Source organism: Brienomyrus brachyistius, unplaced genomic scaffold (assembly GCF_023856365.1).
Source record: "Brienomyrus brachyistius isolate T26 unplaced genomic scaffold, BBRACH_0.4 scaffold56, whole genome shotgun sequence".
In the NCBI taxonomy this organism is placed as follows: Eukaryota; Metazoa; Chordata; class Actinopteri; order Osteoglossiformes; family Mormyridae; genus Brienomyrus; species Brienomyrus brachyistius.
The window spans coordinates 900743-914912 of record NW_026042331.1 but is presented as its reverse complement, the minus strand read 5'-3'; positions in this window follow the sequence as shown (position 1 = coordinate 914912).

The following is a 14170-nucleotide window of genomic DNA, read 5'->3' as shown; positions in this document are numbered from 1 at the left end:
ATGAAATAGCTTATACTATATGTAGCCTGCAGATGGAGACAAAGTTTCAATATGTTATGAAGTCTGAGGGTCCAGTTTGTGATTTTTTTTTGTAATGAGCTTGGGTTTTTAGCTGAGGCTGTGTGTGCAGCCTCGGAGATTCCTGCTGAGGGTTACCCCACTGATCTACAGGTGTGCCTGCAGTCGAATCCACTTACAGATACACAGTAACCAGGGCTGGCGGACAGGACTCAGCATTTTATTTGAGGTAAATGTGCACAACACACAAATACGCTCCCTTTCTCTTTCCTCCCTTCCACTGGTCTCCTGCATTCGCTCTCCACACGCCACCTGCATCTCTGTCCAGCTGCGCGCCCAGTATAGGGGGGAATGATATAGTGAAACCATACATGGTAAGAGGCTCAACACCACAATAAGGAAATATATACACAGAAAGCAAAAGTGGTGGGGAGAAGTCAAACAGCTCAAAAATAGAGGCAGATACGAGACATACGAGTCATAAAGAGGCAGACATACCAGAACAACCCAGCACGGCCACCGCCTGCCATTTTTATCATTTTCTTTTTTTATATATAAACACAGGACAAGGAACAGCAAAAGAACTGAACAAACAAACAATCTTTCCCCATCCAGTGAGTCCACATCCAGTCTCTGGGTTTGGAATTGGTCAGTCCAGTGTGTCGCCTCCCAACTAGCAGTGATACAGGGCACCTTCCTTACGCTCAGACCATGACTATGCGGATAGCATAGCACTGGGAGTGGGTCCGGTCAGGAGTGACTTGCAACTGGGTCTAGGTGTACGGCCATCTTTAATTTACCATCCAAGGTTCATGCCACAGAGAAAAGTATGTCACTAAGTGTGAGGTTCAGGGATAAAGTCACTGCGTGAAACTCAAGTGGGTGCTCTTGTGTCAGTCAAATCAACAAATGTGGTTCTGGAGCCTATCCCGGAAGCAATAGGCATGAGGCCGGGAACAACCCAGGATGGGGGGCCAGCCCATCGCAGGGCACACTCACACACCATTCACTCACACATGCACATGCAATTTTGCAACTCCAATTAGTCTTAGTATGTTTTTGGACTGTGGGGGGAAACCGGAGTACCCCGAGGAAACCCCACGACGACATGGGGAGAACATGCAACCTCCGCACACATGTGACCCAGGCGGAGACTTGAACCTGGGTCCCAGAGGTGAGGCAGTGCTAACCACTGCACCACCATGCCGCCCCCTCTGGCAAGATTCATCCCACTTAAACTCTGTTTCGTCCTAAGTCAAAACAATCAATGGTTCTGCAATACTAGCGAACTGGCTAATGAACTACCGGTAATAGCCAGCAAGACCAAGAAACTGACGGACGTATGATGGAGAGTTAGGCGTGAGGAATTCTGCAATGGCCCTGACGTTTTCCAGGTTTGGGGTCAGCCCATCCTGAGAAACCTTGTAGCCTTGAAATAATAACTCTTCCCTCAGGAACTGACACTTATCCCCCTTCAACATCAGTCCTGCATCACGCAAATGGGTAAACACAACCCTCAAATCCTCGACGTGTTCCTTCAGGGAGGGTGACACCACTTTGATGTTATAGCCAACTGAGTGACACTGAGCCTGTGGCTCCACCCCCCCACACTTCACCCCTCTCATGCCCATGGTCACCCCTCACCTCAACAACAACAACAGCAACAACTTCCATCACACACCTTACCCCATCCTCATTCCCATCATCCTTTACATCCAGAAGCTCAGCCCTCCACACTGGGTAGGTTTGGTTTCCATTCCTATCTTCTAATCAGCTGGCTTCTTTAATGCAGGAAGAAACTGGCATGCCCCTTCCTATACACATTTTAAATAGCTGCATCACACATTCTAAATAGCTGCATTAGCACGTATTTAAATAGCATTTGCATGGTAATTTGATATACAATGCAACGGAGAAACGCGATCCAGATACATCATCATCAGCGACTTAAAAGGGGAGGATGTGGCCAGGTGTGAATGGCTCATGCATACAGATGAGAGCTCCTACATATTCAATGGAAGAGACCAGAAATAGTCACATGAGTTAACTTATTCTTATTTATTTATCCAACTGAATGTTGCAACTACACCATTTAGTCATCTTCATGTAGCCAAGACTTTGATGATCAGATATCTGCGATCAAAACAAACTTCCACCATTGCTTACTATGTACTTTTATAATGTGTTTCAAATTGCATTTTGCAATGTCTATACTTTGATGTCAAATTACAAACTTCACATAAATCTGACATATTTACAATGTACACTAAGATTAAGATGAGTCTGATGCCAAAACAAATATATAAGAAATAATTTATTTGCCATGAATTAAGTTTATGATCCATCCATCCATCCATCCATCCATCATCTTCTGCTTATCTGAGGTCGGGTTGCGGGGGCAGTCGAAGGAGGGAGACGTCCAGGAGGCATCCTAAGTAGATGCTTGAGCCACCTCATCTGGCTCCTCTCAATGCGGAAGAGCAGCGGCTCTACTCTGAGACTCTCCCGAATGACCTAGCTCCTCACCCTATCTCTAAGGGAGAGCCCAGCCACCCTGCAGAGGAAACTCATTTCGGCCACTTGTACTCGCGATCTTGTTCTTTCGGTCACTACCAATAGCTCATGACCATAGGTGAGGGTAGGAACGTAGATCGACTGGTAAATCGAGAGCTTTGCCTTTTGGCTCAGCTCCTTATTCACCATGACAGACCATTTCAGCGCCCGCATCACTGCTGATGCCGCACCTATCTGCCTGTCGATCTCCCGGTCCATCCTTCCCTCACCCCGCGATACTTAAACTCCTCCACTTGGGGAAGGACCTCTTCCCCGACCCAGAGAGAGCACTCCACCCTTTTCTGGCTGAGGACCATGGTGTCGGATTTGGAAGTGCTGATTTTCATCCCAGCCGCTTCACACTCGGCTGCGAACTGCTCCAGTGAGAGCCGGTCACGGTCTGATGAGGCCAACAGAACCACGTCATTTGTAGAAAGCAGAGACCTGAGGCCACCAAACTGGACACCGTCAAGACCCTGGCTGCACCTAGAAATTCTGTCCATAAAAGTTATGATCAGAATTGGTGACAAAGGACAGCCCTGGCGGAGTCCAACCCTCACCGAAAATGAGTCCGACTTACTGCCGATAATGCGGATTAAACTCTAACACCGGTAGTACAGGGAACAAACAGCCTTTATAAGGTAGCCCAGCTCCCCATACTCCCGGAGCACTCCCCACAGGACTCCCCAAGGGACGTGATCGAATGCCTTCTCCAAGTCCACAAAGCACATGTAGACTGGTTGGGCAAACTCCCACACACCCTCCAGGACCCTGCCGAGAGTATAGCGCTGGTCCACTGTTCCACGACCAGGGAGAACATCACACTGCTCTTCCTGGATCCGAGGTTCGACTATCCAACGGACCCTCCTCTCCAGCACCCCCAAATAGACCTTACCAGGGAGACTGAGGAGTGTGATCCCCGTATAGTTGGAACACACCCTCCGGTCCCCTTTCTTGAAGAGGGGGACCATCACCCCGGTCTGCCAAACCAGAGGCACTGCCCCCAATGTCCAGGCGATGCTGCAGATGCATGTCAACCAAGACAGCCTCACAACATCCAGAGCCTTGAGGAACTCCAGGTGAATCTCATCCACCCCCGGGGCCCGGCCACCGAGGAGCTTTTTAACCACCTCAGCGACCTAAACCCCAGAGATAGGTGAGTCCACCCCCAAGTCCCCAGACTATGCTTCCTCATTGGAAGGCGTGTCGGTGGGATCGAGGAGGTCGACCCACAACGTCCTGAGCTGAGGTCAGCAGCACACCATCCCCACCATAAACAGTATTGATGCCGCACCGCTTTCCCGCCCTGAGCCGCCGAATGGCGGACCAGAATCTCTCCAAACTCCTCCCATACTCAAGTTTTTGCCTCAGCAACCGCCAAAGCCACGTTTTGTTTGGCCCGCCGGTACTTATGAGCTGCTTCCGGAATCCCACAGGCTAAAAAGGCTTCTTCAGCTTGGCGGCATCTCTTACCATCATTGTCCACCAGCGGGTTCGGGGATTGCCGTCACGACAGGCACCACTCACCTTACGGCCACAGCTCCGGTCAGCTGCTTCCACAATGGAGGCACGGAACATGGCCCATTCGGACTCAATGTCCCTCGCCTCCCCCGGGACATGGGAGTTCTGCAGGAGGTAGGAGATTAAGCTCCTTCTGACAGAGGATTCTGCCAGACATTCCCAGCAGACTCATACTATACGCTTGGGTCTGCCAGGTCTGACCGGCTTCCTCCCCCACCAGTGGAGCCAACCCACCACCAGGTGGTGATCAGTTGAAAGCTCTGCCCCTCTCCTCACCCGAGTGTCCAATACATGCGCTTGCAAGTCCGATGACACGACCACAAAGTCGATCATTGAACTGCGGCCTAGGGTGTCCTGGTGCCAAGTGCACATATGGACACCCTTACGCTTGAACATGGTGTTCATTATGGACAATCTGTGACAGGCACAGAAGTCCAATAACAAAACACCACTCGGGTTCAGATTGGGGGGCCATTCCTCCCAATCACGCCCCTCCAGGTCTCACTGTTATTGCCCACATGAGCATTGAAGTCCCCCAGCAGATCAAGAGAGTCCTCGGGAGGAGCACTCTCCAACACCCCTTACAAAGACACCAAAAAGGGTGGGTATTCTGAATTGCCGTTTGGCGCATAAGCGCAAACAACAGTCAGGACCCATCCCCCCACCCAAAGGCGAAGGGAGGCTACCCTCTCGTCCACTGCGGTAAACTCCAGCTAAAAAGGTGCCCAGCCAGGGGGCAATAAGTATGCCCACCCCGCTCGGCGCCTCTCCCTGTGAGCAACTCCAGAGTGGAAGAAGGTTCAACCCCTTTCAAGGAGACTGGTTCCAGAGCCCAAGCTGTGTGTCGAGGTGAGCCTGACTATCTAGTCGGAATCTCACAACCTTGCGCACCAGCTCAGGCTCCTTCCTCACCAGAAAGGTGACATTCCATGTCCCTAGAGCTAGCTTCTGCAGCCGGGGATCAGACCGCCACTGCCCAACTCACACTGACCCCTTTGGCCCCTCCTACAGGTGGTGAGCCGATTGGAGGGGGGACCCACGTGCCTTCTTCGGGCTGTGCCCGATCAGGGCCCATGGGTGCAGGCCTGGCCACTAGGGGCTCGCCATCAAGCCCCAGCCCCAAGCCTGGCTCCAGCTCCCTGGGCGCCCCAATAGGTGGCTGCCCTTCGTAGACAGCTTACTCTACAAAGAGCAAGTTGAGGGAGGTATACAGACAATTTCCCCACAGGATGAATAAAAGTGCCTGTTATTATTATTAAGTAGACCATGCAGATTTTATACACAGGATCAGTAAAAGTGTCTGTTATTATAGTTAAGTAGGCCGTGCAGCTTTTATACACTAGGCTGGCCAAAACAGACTGCATCAGCTGCTGAAATGTGGGAACCAAAAGGCCAAAAGGGAGAACCTTAAACTGAAACAGACCACAGTACAGTAGGACACAAATGATGTCTTGGGTTGGGAGTCAGGGTCCACAGCTACTTGCCAAATGCCTCTGAATAGGTCCAAGGTGTAAACGAATCTGCCATGTATGAGGAAATCAAACATTTTATCGATTCTTGGGAGCAGGAACGAGTCCTCACTGTAGTGCTATTCAGCTTCCGATAACCTACACAGAAGCAAGACTCACCATTAAGCTTCTATATGATGACAATGGGAGGAGACCAGGGGCTAGAACATGGCTCAGTGACTTTGTCATGGAGTATGTTCAGAATCTGTTATTGAATGATTGCATGTTTTACCGGCGAAGTGCGGTATAGAGGGAAGTTTATAGGATTCTTGGAGGTCATCTCAAAGACATGCTCTACTAAGTAGAGCAAGCTGGCCTGAGAACAGATCGGCAAACTCCCTAAGCAAACATGTTACTTTAGCATTATTGGTATCCGGCATGCTACACCCTGGCACTGGAGATGAGGCTGACAGAGAGGCCATAACGGGACTGTCCAAAGCCTCAGCATCCACTGGATCATCAACGCCCATGGCAGACGCCTCCTCCTCTAAAGCAGGTGAACTCACACTTTTGCCGAATGTAAGGAACGAGATGGAATGTGGATACTCAGTGAAGCTCTGATCATCAAATCCTTACCAAGGATGACAGAAGTCAGACTAGGAATAACTACAAATCGGTGGTACAAAGACTTGCCCCTAAATGAGAATGAAATCCATAGAACTGAAGCAGATGTTTTGCAAAGCCTAGCTAAGCTCAAAATAAATAAATCACAGGGCCCTGATGGCATCTTACCTATAGTGTTAAAAGAGATGAGGGATATTATTTGCCGACCCTTAACTTTACTGTTTCAAAAATCCTTATCTGAAGGTGTGGTACCTTCTGATTGGAAGCACGCCTTCATAACGCCTATTTTCAAAAAAGGGGATAGAAGTAATTTGTCTAACTATAGGCCAATCAGTCTAACTTGTATAACTGGTAAAGTTATGGAGGCTATAATCAAAGAGAAAATGATAGATTACCTGGACTCCAATAACATTTTGCGGGATAGCCAGCATGGATTTAGAAGAGGTAGATCCTGTTTAACAAATCTGTTGGAGTTTTTTGAGGAAGCTACTCAGGAAGTTGATGATAAGAAGGCCTATGATGTCATCTACTTAGATTTCCAAAAGGCTTTTGATGTTGTCCCCCACAAGAGGCTCCTACTTAAACTCAAAGCGACTGGTATTTTAGGTACCGTAGCGACCTGGATTGATAACTGGTTAACAGATAGGAAACAGCGAGTAGTTATAAGAGGCACAATGTCACAGTGGGCTTGCGTTCATAGTGGGGTACCGCAGGGTTCGATTTTAGGACCACTATTGTTCCTAATTTACATAAATGATATGGATACCAATATATACAGTAAACTGGTGAAATTTGCAGATGACACCAAGGTGGGTGGTGTAGCACATACTGAATTAGTGGCTCAGCAGCTACAGCGGGATCTTGATTTAATTAGTGACTGGGCCGATACCTGGCAGATGAAATTTAACGTCGATAAATGTAAGGTACTCCATCTAGGGAGCAGAAATATAAAGTACAGGTATTTCATGGGTGTCACTGAAATAAAGGTAGCTGATCATGAGAAAGACCTTGGTGTGTATGTTGATGCTTCCATGTCCCATTCTCGCCAGTGTGGGGAAGCAATAAAAAAGGCCAATAGGATGTTGGGGTATATCTCCAGGTGTGTGGAGTTTAAGTCAAGGGAGGTAATGCTAAGATTATACAATTCCTTGGTGAGACCTCACCTAGAATATTGTGTGCAGGTTTGGTCACCATATCTTAAAAAGGACATTGTGGCCTTAGAAAAGGTGCAGCGTAGGGCCACAAAAATGATTCCTGGTCTTAGAGGAATGTCATACGAGGAACGGTTACTTGAGCTAAATCTGTTCAGTCTCAAGCAAAGGAGATTGAGGGGGGACATGATCCAGGTATATAAGATTCTAACAGGTTTGGATGCTGTTCAACCAAATAGTTACTTCAGCATTAGTTTAAATACACGAACTCGTGGCCATAGGTGGAAATTAGCGGGAGAACATTTCAAGCTGGATTTAAGGAAGCACTTCTTTACGCAGCGTGTAGTCAGAGTATGGAATAGCCTTCCTGATAATGTAGTGCAAGCTGAATCCTTGGGTTCCTTTAAATCAGAGCTAGATAAGATTTTAACGACTCTGAGCTATTAGTTTAGTTCTCCCCAAGCGAGCTTGATGGGCCGAATGGCCTCCTCTCGTTTGTATAGTTCTTATGTTCTTATGTTCTTATGTAGAACGTCCTGCAGAGAGCACAGAGCAGAATCCACCAGTGTTAATGGTGGAGCCATCCATGGTCACACCGTATGAGCAAAACCACAGAGCGTGAGGACTCTTGGGTGTACTGTCGAGATCGAAGCCTGGATGGCAGATGCCTCCTCCTCTAAAGCAGGTGAGCTCACACAAGGTTGCCTGTAGCCAATTACCTTTCAGATTAACTGCTACTAACAAAGGAATGTTCCCATGAAGCAGTCGAGCAGTGATCTTAGGAAAAGACAGAACATTAGACAACGCCGCGGCCTGAAAAAAAAGCTTAGTGAAACCTCTAGGACCACGCACCCTCTGGGTCAGAAAGGCTGCAGAGTAACTACCACAGGGCTAGTGGGAGGTGAAACCCTAGAACCAGACTGGGTTCGTGCAGGACTACATTTAGGGCATGTTTGTTTCGTAACCCCGGAATGCGAGCAACCGAAACAATGAATGGAGCCATTTAACCCTCTGTGGTTGAGTGCATCATCGGCGACGCAACGTACCTTTCACGTCTCTTTCAGTTTATATCTTGCTTCAGTTTAAATCTTCATGTAGAATCATAAAAAAACGCTGACTAAATCCGTTGTCTTCTTTTCAAAACGCCAATTGTCATAAGTATTAAAGTCTTTAAAATTAGGTTAAATCGGCAAAAACGTAAACCATGTCACCTTTCTTTGTTTTACCTGCATTGGGGGCGTGTAGTGCTGCCCTCACCTGAAGATCGCTATTCGCATTCTAAATAGCCGCTTTAGCATGTACTCAAATGGCATTTGCATGGTAACGAACGTATCGCTCTTGCTGGCATCTAGTTAAGTTAGCTTGTAGATCAAGAGAATCATTTAAACAGCTTCTCAACACCATCACCTCATGTTGCAATACTGTCTCGCATCCAATTCACCCAGTTAAATCACGCTTCCTTGTCCCAGTCCTGGGGTGAGACACCATAAAGAAGGAGAAAGTCAGGTTGTCCATGGCTAGCCTAGTGGAACACACAGAAACAGGTACTATTGTACACCAACACATGCAAATTTAGAGTCAGAAGAAGGGGTGCTGAGGTAGGATAAGCAGGAAAAAGACAAAAATAAAGGGGAAAAAAGCATGTGTCACGGGACGAGGTGAGCGATCGCGAGCAGAGCGGCGATCGTGCGGGAGAGGAGCAGGCAGGCAAGCGGGATACGGGAAAACGGGGTTTTAATCGGGGAAACTGGAGCAGGTCGGGAAACAGACATTGACAACATCAATGACGGACACTGGACTCGGGTAAGACACGGACTGATATACACAGGACTGAGCAAATGAACTAGATACAGCTGGGTACAATCGGGAGAAAACACGTGGGTAGGCAGGGGGCGTGGCACACAGGAGGAGCCGACGAGCAGGGCATGACAGAACCCCCCCCCAAAGGCGCGCTTCACCGGGCGCGCCAGGGAGGAGGCGACAGACGGGACACGGGAACCGGGACCTGGAGCAAAAAAAAAACAGAACCATCAACGAGAGACAGGAAACAGGACCGAGGCACAAAACACAGCCAGGGACAAGACAAAGGACAAAACCTGACAGAGGGTCGGGAAAGCAGAGAGACAGACCAGGAAGGGAGACACAGCGGGAACAGGAGGAACAAAGGGGCCAGGAGTGCAAGGCGGGTACACCGGGGCACAAGGAACAGAGACGGGCGGAACGAAAGGGCGAGCAGAAAACGAAGGGGCAGAGACAGGCGGGACAAAGGCAGGGGCGTAGGGAGACAAGGAGGGGGAACAAAGGGGAGCCCGAGGGAGCCCAAGCGGGTGACGGGAGGCAGCCAGAGGGGCCGCAGGCGGCCGGGAGGCCGGAGCCGGAGGGGACCTCGGAGGGGCCGAGGAGGCAGGGCGAGGGACCCGCGGAGGGGCCAGGGAGGGAGCAGGAGAGAGCACCAGGGAAGGGGACGAGGGAGCTGGAAGGGGCCAGGGCGAAGGCACGGAGGAGGGGGGAGCCGCAGCAGGCGGCGATGTCCGGGGGAGGGCCGGAGGTAGGGGCCCCGCAGGCGACCGAGGAGCCGCCGTCGAGGAACCCCCAGGCGACCGACCAGGACCCGGAGAGGGGAGCGAGGCAGGGCGACGAGGCACCGGAGAGGGACCCGCAGGCGACAGCCGACCCGGAGGGCCAGGACCCGCAGGCGGCAACCGAGCCCCAGCGCAGGCGAGGCAGGGCGAGCCAGGGGGCAGGGCGGGCGGGACCCCAGCCCTGCGTCTGTGTCCCCTCCCTTTACGGGACACAGACATGACCCCAGGTCGGGGTCGAGTTCGCCGGGGCGAGGGAGAAACTGTCACAGGGGGAGAAGGGACAGGAGCGCGGTCAGGAGCTGCAGGTGGCTGCAGTGGGGGCGCCTGCCCGGGAGCTGCAGGTTGCTGCAGTGGGGGCGCCGGCCCGGGAGCTGCAGGTGGCTGCAGTGGGGGCGCCTGCCCGGGAGCTGCAGCAGGCGGCTGCAGTGGGGGCGCCTGCCCGGGAGCTGCAGCAGGCGGCTGCAGAGGGGGTGCCTCTGCAGGAACTGGAGCGCGGTCAGGAACTGGAACGCGGTCAGGAACAGGAGCTGGCTGCAGTGGGGGCGCCTGCCCGGGAGCTGCAGCAGGCGGCTGCAGAGGGGGCGCCTCTGCAGGAACTGGAGCGCGGTCAGGAACAGGAGGTGGCTGCAGTGGGGGCGCCGGCCCGGGAGCTGCAGGTTGCTGCAGTGGGGGCGCCTGCCCGGGAGCTGCAGGTTGCTGCAGTGGGGGCGCCTGCCCGGGAGCTGCAGGTTGCTGCAGTGGGGGCGCCTGCCCGGGAGCTGCAGCAGGCAGCGAAGGCGGCGGCTGCGCAGGCGGCGGCTGCGCAGGCGGCGGCAGCGGCGAAGGCGGCTGCGAAGGCGGCTGCGAAGGCGGCGGCAGCGGCGAAGGCGGCTGCGAAGGCGGCTGCGCAGGCGGCGGCAGCGGCGAAGGCGGCTGCGAAGGCGGCTGCGCAGGCGGCGGCAGCGGCGAAGGCGGCAATGGCGGCTGCACGGGAGCGGGGTCCGCCGGCAATGGCGGCTGCACGGGAGCGGGGTCCGCCGGCAATGGCGGCTGCACGGGAGCGGGGTCCGCCGGCAATGGCGGCTGCACGGGAGCGGGGTCCGCGGGCGGCAGGAGCGGAGGGAGCTCCTCGGGTCCGGCCGTTGCAGCGAGCAGCGAAGGGAGGTCCTCTGTACCGGCGATCGCCGGTTTCTTTCTCCCTCGCTGGCGCCTAGCGGTGGCGGGAGGCGGCGCGACGTCCGTAAAAACGGACGGCGGAAGAAAGGCCTCCGGCTCCGGGTAAGGGTAGAGGAAGGGCTCCTCGTCCTCGTCCTCACTGGAGAACCAGTACTTCCACACGGGATCGGGGTCGCGTGTGGTCAGCCTCCGGGCTGGAGGTAGGGCGGGTACTTCCCTCTCGTCCCCTGTCGGGAGCCAAAGCCTGGAGAGCGAGCAGGCGCCGAGACGGATCGTCTCCTGCGGGACTCTCCTCCTCCCTCTCCGCTTCTTTTTGTGGTCCGTCATTCTGTCACGGGACGAGGTGAGCGATCGCGAGCAGAGCGGCGATCGTGCGGGAGAGGAGCAGGCAGGCAAGCGGGATACGGGAAAACGGGGTTTTAATCGGGGAAACTGGAGCAGGTCGGGAAACAGACATTGACAACATCAATGACGGACACTGGACTCGGGTAAGACACGGACTGATATACACAGGACTGAGCAAATGAACTAGATACAGCTGGGTACAATCGGGAGAAAACACGTGGGTAGGCAGGGGGCGTGGCACACAGGAGGAGCCGACGAGCAGGGCATGACAGCATGTACAGCATATTTATACACAGAATGCAAACACTTGCTCACAAACACCAATTTCCATTAATAGGAACCTTAGCCACTGGGAGCAAACACTTGTGCACATCATTAATCTAGATTAATCATGCTTTTCCCTACTAATCTAGAATGATATTGTAAAAAAACATTTCCCACGACACATGCTATTATACAGCAGCCTTCCCTGTCCATCTTGGATAAAAGCAAAAACTGAGCAGTAGGAAAAAAAAAAACAATCGAAGACTTATTCACTATCCATTCACTGTCCATTCAATATCCATTTAAAAGTCCACGAAATAGCAGTTCCCGTGTCTTCAATGAGTTTCCTTGGACAACAGCCTACCCTACAGGACTTCACTGAGGTTATCAAAAAAAGTGGAAATTTTACTTAGTCCGTTTGATGGTGGTACATCCACATGCATGGCAGCAAAATGGAACTAAACCAAAGCCAAGCTTGTAACGATATGGCAAATAGTTACTTTCAAGGCAAAAGTCCAAAAAAAAAGAAAAATGACTGAAGCGAAAAGAAAAAAAAAAGCAGTTAGACCTCATCCCTTAATCAAGGAAAAAAATCATACTATAAGTATGCACACTGTTCTAAAAGATATTCCATATGGGAAAAAATGTTGCATGTTGCAAAAATGTTGCAAATGTTGCTTTATGACAAGGCGTGAAGCCATGTGGTGTGGAAAGCAGCAATGCATTATTAACAATGGGAAGGTCCCTTCTCCCACAGAAAGAAAAAGGTCTCAGGCGTATCGCAGGAGGAAGGAGAAACAAAGGGAAACTTGCCAAAGTATTGTCAGAGTCAGTGTCCATCCAAGTCCTTGTTGAGGCGCCACTGTAATGTGTGTGCAACCTCAAGAGATTCCTTCTGAGGGCTACCCCACTCATCTGCTAGTGTGCCTGCAGTGAACTCACCACACGGTGAAACTCCTTGGGATCCTGGCCAGTGATCTCCCAGGCAGACACACAGTCCAGTCCCACCATCCGCAAATGGCCATCCATCTGCCACACACAGGTTTTACATGGGCGTCCCCCTGACCTGGTCCAGCTGCTTGTGTACCCAGCAATGGGGATCCTGCGAGCCCGATCACCCTCAAGGAAATGTGCCACATAGCCATAGTGCCGTAACTGACGTTCCTTCACAATGCATGTAACGTGCCTCATTTGGGGCTCCTCTAGCAAACGCTCAATCGACACAAATTCAAACCAGTGGTACCCAAGGATTCTCCGAAGAGACACAATACCAAAGGAGTCCAGTCCCTGTCTCAACTCACTGGATAGTATCCATGTCTCTCAGTCATACAACAAGACAGGGAGCACCAGGACTCTAAAGACTTGGACCTTCGTCCTCTTCGGGAGCACCACAAACCCCTTTCCAAAAACCTCATGAACCCCCTGCTCTTCCAATCCATCTGCTGACTTCACAGGAAGAGTCACGAGAGACACGAATGTCACTGCCAAATCTCTCAACAAGGATGACATTCTCCCTGCACTACTGATAGCTGTACCTAAGAAGTCATTAAATGCTTGGATCTTGGTCTTTACCCAGGACACTCACAATCCCAGACACTCAAACTACTCGTTCAGTCTCTCAAGAGCCCCAATCAGAGCCTCCATTGACTCCACTAAGATCCACTAAGAAATTGAGTTCAGTACCCTTCCACCGTAAATTTAACACATGAAATGTTCTCACACAGCACATATACTCGTGGCGTAAAATATTGACTGTACTCCCTTCAGAAAATGCACCACTTCTCCCAGAAAACTATTGCAATTACTACTCCTTTGGTATCAATATGTCTATTTATTTTGTTTTCATTGGAACAACACAAAAAAGAAAAGAAAAAGTCAAATATATTATCATTTCACACATCATTTTCCAGAAACAGACTGGACAAAACTATTAGCACATTTTTAAAAGTCTAAGACATAACTGGATTTCAAACGGTTTGAAAAGGTTGACTCAACCTTTGATTCTGCATGTACCACACTGAGCATTGAAAAAAAGGGAAGAGCAAAGAATGGACCAAGGATTTAAGAACCCAAACAGTGGAAAAGCATGAACAATCTTAAGTCTAAAAGTCAGAGATCTTAATGTTCCTGTGTCCACTGTGCGCAACATCATTAAGAAGTTTACAGTCCATGGCACTGTAGCTAACCTCCACACTTCCAAACCAATTCAAGCCACCCTGACGACATAGTACAACAGCATCCCCATTCACTGGATGTTATGGCAGGAGACCCAGGAGAAGCCCATTACTGACAAAAATACATAAAAAGGCTAGAGTTTGTCAAAACCTACCTGAGGAAGCCAATATACTTTTGGGAGAATGTTCAATGTACAAAAAAGAGCAAAATACAGCCTCTTCCTAAATTACATTATTGTATCATTTACAGAAAACAAAATGAGGTCTTCAAAGAAAAGAATATGGTCCCTACAGTCAAACATGGCACAAATATTTTGATGTTTCTTTGCTGCTTC